General features: G+C 45.4%; 1 non-coding gene across 1 annotated transcript; it reads right to left on the bottom strand.

Annotated features, from left to right (window-relative positions):
- Positions 1–884: 884 nt before the first annotated feature.
- On the bottom strand, positions 885–957 carry TRNAE-CUC (transfer RNA glutamic acid (anticodon CUC)). The gene has a single exon. It is a non-coding gene; the product is annotated as a tRNA-Glu (tRNA).
- Positions 958–7,223: the final 6,266 nt, after the last annotated feature.

Genomic DNA, 7,223 nt, shown 5'->3' with positions numbered 1-7,223 from the left:
CAGGAAAAGAAATGTAAATAATCTTCTTGTTTTAGTAATCCTAAAGTAACAAATAATCCCGGCAAGCAAGTACTTGAAATCCAACATGGACTCCTTGAGGCCTCCTCCACGATGTGGCTTACTAAAATAATTATAATATTCTTTTTCTTGATTTCCTTCTGATGCATGTTGAAACGTGGTGCAATTTGACTCCACCACGTTTGTCTTCGTACAACATGCAGCATGCGCACAAGTCACAACCACTGACCCTTCCAACCCTTCTTCATACTTCCCATCAAATCTTATGTGCCGTTGAACATGCACATCAGTAAGTTCATCATGATCGTTGTTGGGCACATTATCAGCAGCGGCCGGAATAATAGAAACTACGGTAGCTAAATTACCCACGGTCATATCAGAAGAACTTTGCGGAACCAAACCTATAAGTTCTTTTTCTTCATGTTGACTGAAGTCAAACATTTGGCAAAATTACGTACGTGCGGTCAAGATGAGCACAGGCACCGACGTACGCATGCACGCCAAATCATGCCGTCAAGCGAGAAGTCAATGTACGTAGACCCAAGATCGCCCGGGCCGGCCGTCGTCGGTCGATCGCCATGAATGAATGTATCTGTTGAGAACCACAACGATTACGGCAAAGGGGCGCGGATCTGCCGTGTCCGTGGCAACCACACATGCACGCACATGCACGGGGAGAGTTTGGCTGCGGCGGGCGCCGCTCCGTGCGTGACGCGCGACGCCAGCGGAGGCGTGTGACTCGGTCTGCTTCGCTTGTGCCCGTGACACCCTTTCGGTGTGGGAGGTCCGCTTTATGCTTGCCTAAAATGAAATGAACCAGGGGTTCGGTCCAAGTTTCGATCGGCAAAAAGGTAGATAAATTTTTTTTCCGTCGCCGGGACTTGAACCCGGGTCTCTCGGGTGAGAGCCGAGTATCCTAACCACCTAGACTACGACGGATTTGATATTTCATTGTGTGAACTTTTCTCAAAAGTCTTTTGTAAAAGTTTAGCACAGGGTTGATGCTATTCTTTGTGTGCATTAAGCCGTCGCCTCAGCGTGATGCATGCAGTTTCCATATGTACCTGATTTATTCGCATTTCTATACGCAAAATCAAGTTAATGAAACTCGGTCTACTTGTGTTCCAAAAAAAAAACTCGGTCTACTTTCCTCGGCGAACGTGATGTGATGTGCTCGATCAAAAGGCACTTTCTTAACTTGTTGATGTTCCGCTTTCGCTTTAGGAGATCGTCAGATGCGCAACATAAATGCCGCGACAGTACGTAAAAGCCTTGCACTAGTTTAGTTTCCGTTGGCGAGTAGTGATCACAGCTGTACATGCATTGCATCCATGCAAATGGCTCGGCGAGGAGCATACAGTGTTCTCTCTGCTCACGGTTTGCCACGGACGAAAATAACCGGTGACCGACGACCGTCTCGTGGTCGCCCCTACCCGTATCCGTGACGCCGCTCCCTTTACGTTGATGGACGACTCACATTGGCTCCATCTACCGTCCACTTTCTAAGACCACGGTCGTACCATCTGGCAATGTGCTCACGGACACGGTCGACGAGATCGATCGATGGAGAGAAACACACCATACGATACGGGACGATAGACGTGGCTGATTACAACTTCCACCCGTGCCACAGGGGTGGAATTATACGAAGAATGGTGTCTTCACGGTGCGATCAGCCTATCACCTTAAAATTAGAGCAAGATCCAGACGGCCGGAGTTCACCTTAAAATTAGAGCAGCTCTTGGTTGGACGTGGCTGCTTACTATAGGATTCCGTGATGGAAGCGCCCGTGAGAGGGTCGCGGTATTTATTGATAGAAGGGGCTTATCCCTTGTTGCGCATACAAACTTGGAAACTTGGACTACAAGAGATGGATGAGACAGAGATGATCTAAACATGATACAAAGTTATCTCGATCATATAACAAACTACCACGACTCCTATATGTGCTGGCCTAACAACCATCAGGGGATATCTTCAACACACCCCTTAATCACAACTTGGCCAAATTGAGATTACGTCTGAATTTCTCGAAGCTTCCCATGGGCAATGCCTTGGTGAAGCCATATGCAATCTTGTCCCCTGAATGAACAAAACAAACATCTAACTGCTTGTTGGAAACTCGTTCTCTGACAAAGTGAAAATCTATCTCAATGCATTTGGTTCTGGCATGAAAGACCCGATTTGCGGAAAGATAAGTGGCACCAAGGTTATCACACCACAAGCAAGGAGTTGCGCTTGTGCCACTCCAAGTTCCTTCAGCATGGACTGAAGCCAAATAATCTCTGCAGTAGCATTAGCCAATGCTTTATACTCAGCCTCTATACTAGACCTGGAAATAGTTGCCTGCTTCTTTGCACACCATGATACTAGGTTAGGACCAAAAAATATTGCAAAACCACATGTGGATCTCCTGTCATCAATACTTTCACCCCAGTCAACATCAGTGAATGCACTGATAAGATTGGACTGAGACCTGTTGAATGTTAGTCCAACATTAACTGTGTGCTTTATATATCTTAGAATACGTTTGGTAGCAGTCCAATGCAGGGTGGTAGGAGCATGCAAAAATTGACATACTTTGTTTACAACAAAGGATATATCTGGTCTAGTAAGAGTCAAATATTGAAGAGCACCAATCATACTTCTATACTGGGTGTGATGTCTACTACACAACCTTCTTCTTGTAGACGTTGTTGGGCCTTCAAGTGCAGAGGTTTGTAGGACAGTAACAAACTTCTCTCAAGTGGATGACCTAAGGTTTATCAATCCATAGGAGGCATAGGATGAAGATAGTCTCTCTCAAGCAACCCTGCAACCAAATAACAAAGAGTCTCTTGTGTCCCCAACACACCCAATACAATGGTAAATTGTATAGGTGCACTAGTTCGGCGAAGAGATGGTGATACAAGTGGTATATGGATGGTAGATAAAGGTTTTTGTAATCTGAAAATATAAAAACAGCAAGGTAACTAATGATAAAAGTGAGCGTAAACGGTATTGCGATGAGTTGAAACAAGGCCTAGGGTTCATACTTTCGCTAGTGCAAGTTCCCTCAACAATAATGACATAATTGGATCACATAACTATCCCTCAAACATGCAGCAAAGAGTCACTCCAAAGTCACTAATAGCGGAGAACAAACGAAGAGATTATGGTAGGGTACGAAACCACCTCAAAGTTATTCTTTCCAATCAATCCGTTGGGCTATTCCTATAAGTGTCACAAACAACCCTAGAGTTCGTACTAGAATAACACCTTAAGACACAAATCAACCAAAACCCTAATGTCACCTCAAGTATCTGTGGGTATGATTATACGATATGCATCACACAATCTCAGATTCATCTATTCAACCAACACATAGAACCTCAAAGAGTGCCCCAAAGTTCCTACCGGAGAATCACGACGAAAACATGTGCCAACCCCTATGCATAGGTTCATGGGCGGAACCCGCAAGTTGATCACCAAAACATACATCAAGTGAATCACCTGGTATCCCATTGTCACCACAGATATGCACGGCAAGACATACATCAAGTGTTCTCAAATCTTTAAAGACTCAATCCGATAAGATAACTTCAAAGGGAAAACTCAATCCATTACAAGAGAGTAGAGGGGGGAAGAAACATCATAGGATCCAAATGTAATAGCAAAGCTCGTGATACATCAAGATTGTAACACCTCAAGAACACGAGGGAGAGAGAGAGATCAAACACATAGCTACTGGTACATACCCTCAGCCCCGAGGGAGAACTACTCCCTCCTCGTCATGGAGAGCACCGGGATGATGAAGATGGCCACCGGAGAGGGATTCCCCCCTCCGGCAGGGTGCCGGAACGGGTCTAGATTGGTTTTCGGTAGCTACGGAGGCTTCTGGCGTCGGAACTCCCGATCTATTGTGCTTCTGGATGTTTTTAGGGTATACGGAGATATATAGGAGGAAGAAGTGCGTCAGGGGGGCCACGAGGGTGGATGGCGCGCCCAAGGGGGGTGGGCGCGCCCCCTACCTCGTGGCCTCCTCGAAGCTTCCCTTACGTGGACTCCAAGTCTTCCGGGCTTCTTCTGATCCAAAAATAAGTTCCGTGAAGTTTCAGGTCAATTGGACTCCGTTTGGTTTTCCTTTTCTGCGATATTCTAAAACAAGGTAAAAACAGAAACTGGCACTGGGCTCTGGGTTAATAGGTTAGTCCCAAAAATGATATAAAAGTGTATAATAAAGCCCATAAACATCCAAAACAGTAGATAATATAGCATGGAGCAATCAAAAATTATAGATACGTTGGAGACGTATCAGGGTGCCATCCTCCTCACTAAGAGGCTCACCTTCATGCAGAGACAATTTTTCTGAACTAGACGGTGGAGTTGGTGAAGGCCTGCATCCTTGCATACCCACTCTTTCAAATAAATCAGTTGCATATTTTTCTTGATATAAGACTACACCATCTTTGTTTTTCTTGACTTAAATACCCAAGAAGAAATTCAGGTCCCCAAGGTCCTTCAAAGCAAACTCTGAGCCTAGGTCCTTCAGGAGTGCTGTCACCGCTTCATCTGATGAACTAGTGACAGTAATATCATCAACATATATGAGCATGTACTGTCACTAGTTGATGATATTACTGAAGGACGTCCTCTTCTAGAACACCATGTAAAAACACATTCTGTACGTCCAACTGCCTTAGGCTCGAGTTCCTGGACACATCATTGTTTGATGATATATTGTTTGATGATATTACTGTCACTAGTTCATTGTTTGATGATATTACTCTTTTTACACTTCATTGTTTATTTTCAACAAGTCCAATATATGTTCAACTGCCTTAGGCTCGAGTTCCTGGACACACCCTTAGGTTTGAGTGGTTCATATAAACCTCCTCTTCTAGAACACCATGTAAAAACGCATTATGTACGTCCAACTGCCTTAGGCTCGAGTTCCTGGACACAGCAACCGATAAAACCAATCTAATAGTAGCAGCTTTAACAACTAGGATAAAAGTGTCCTCATAATCAATGCCATATCTTTGTTTGAACCCTTTAGCTACCTGTCTAGCTTTATACCTATCAATAGTGCCACCTGACTTCCTTTTAATCTTGTATACCCACTTAAAATCTATTAGGTTTTTACCTTGACCGTGTGAAACCAAGTGCCACGTGTGATTCTTTTTCAATGCTATGTATTCGTCTTCCATGGCTTTCCTCCAGTTTGGATCTGCCAAAGCTTCTTCTACAAACCGTGGCTCTCCTATAGTACAGATTGGTCCAAATTTTAAAATACTTTTGTAATTGATCAGTTGGATGTTTCCTGTCTACAACATTGTACTAACACGTGTAGGCGCATGTGTAGCTGCCCCGAGCGCAGAGGATCCCGCTCCCAACCACATAGGGTGGGCCACCATGCGGCATAGATGAGCCAACGACTGCGCCCGAGTCTCCATCTAGCGCGGGACCCGTGCCTGACTCCCATGGAGGAGAGCCTACACCCGCGCCCATGTCGGCACGTGAGGCGAGGCCCCCATCTAGGACGCGGGTGGGAGAGTGCCGCGTTGTGGGGTCGAGCGCCCGCGGGGCCATTGTTGGGAAACGTTGCATGGAAAACCACTTTTTTCTATGCACACGCAATGATCTATCCATGGAGATGCATATCAACGAGGGGGAGAGTGTTTCTACGTACCCTCGTAGACTGAAAGCGGAAGCGTTTGACAACGCGGTTGATGTAGTCGAACTTCTTCTAGCTCCAACCGATCAAGTACCGAACGTACGGCACCTCCAAGTTTTGCACACGTTCAGCTCGGTGAGGCCCCTCGCTTTCTTGATCCAGCAAGGTGTCGAGGTAGTAGATGAGTTCCGTCAGCACGACGGCGTGATGACGGTGATGGTGAAGTGATCCGTGCAGGGCTTCGCCTAAGCACCGTGAGAATATGACCGGGGGTGTAAACTGTGGAGGGGGGCACCACACACGGCTCAAAATTGATGTTGTGTGTTCTAGGCGCCCCCTCTCCTCATATATATAGGTGGGAGGGGAGGGGAGGCACCCAGGGGGCACCGCAAGTAGGATCTGAATCCTACTTGGGGTTTCCCCAAGTGGCGCCCCCTCCTTACTTTATCGGAGAAGAAAGGGAAGGGGGGCCGAACCCCCCTTTTTCCTTCTCCTATTTGCCCAGTGACAACCCACAAGTATAGGGGATCACAATAGTTTTCGAGGGTAGAGTATTCAACCCAAATTTATAGATTCGACACAAGGGGAGCCAAAGAATATTTGTAAGTATTAGCAACTGAGTTGTCAATTCAGTCACACCTGGAGATTAATTATATGCAACAAAGTGATCAGTAGAACAGTAATATGATAATTTTGATAGTAGTGATAGCAGCAATAGTAACTGTAACCGTGATAGCAGTAATTTTGTAGCAAGTGCAACAATAACGATAGAAGTAGTAACTTAGCAAGAACAATATAAGAGAAATTCGTAGGCACTGGATCGATGATTTGTTGGATGATATTCATCATGTGACAGTTATAACCTAGGGTGATATGGCACTAGCTCTAGTTCATAAATATAATGTAGGCATGTATTTCGTAAATAGTCATATATGCTTATGGAAAGAACTTGCATGACATCATTTGTCCTACCCTCCCGTGGCAGCGGGGTCCAATTGGGAACTAAGGGATATTAAGGCCTCCTTTTAATAGAGAACCGGAACAACGCATTAACACACGGTGAATACATGAACTCCTCAAACTACGGTCATCACCGGGAGTGGTCCTGACTATTGTGACTATAATTTGCAAGATCAGATCTAGAACATGGATATAATGGTGATAGCATAAACGGTTCAGATCTAAAATCATGGCACCCAGGCCCAAAGTGACAAGCATTAAGCATGGCAAAGTCATAGCAACATCAGTCTCAGAACATAGTGTATACTAGGGATCAAGCCCTAACAAAACTAACTAGATTACATGATGAATCTCATCCAACTCCTCACCGACCAACGAGCCTACGAAGGAATTACTCACTCCCGGTGGGGAGCATCATGGAATTGGCAATGGAGAAGGGTTGGTGATGACGAAGAACGAAGATCCCCCTCTCTGGAGCCACAAACGGACTCCAGATCTGGCCTCCCGATGAAGAATAGGAGGTGACGGCGGCTCCATCTCGTGGATCGCGATAATTCTTTCTCCCTGATTTTTTCTGGAAAAATAAGAT

Source organism: Triticum aestivum, chromosome 6A (assembly GCF_018294505.1).
Source record: "Triticum aestivum cultivar Chinese Spring chromosome 6A, IWGSC CS RefSeq v2.1, whole genome shotgun sequence".
NCBI lineage: Eukaryota > Viridiplantae > Streptophyta > Magnoliopsida > Poales > Poaceae > Triticum > Triticum aestivum.
The sequence above is the reverse complement of the archived record's forward strand: the minus strand, read 5'-3'. Positions and strand labels throughout refer to the sequence as shown.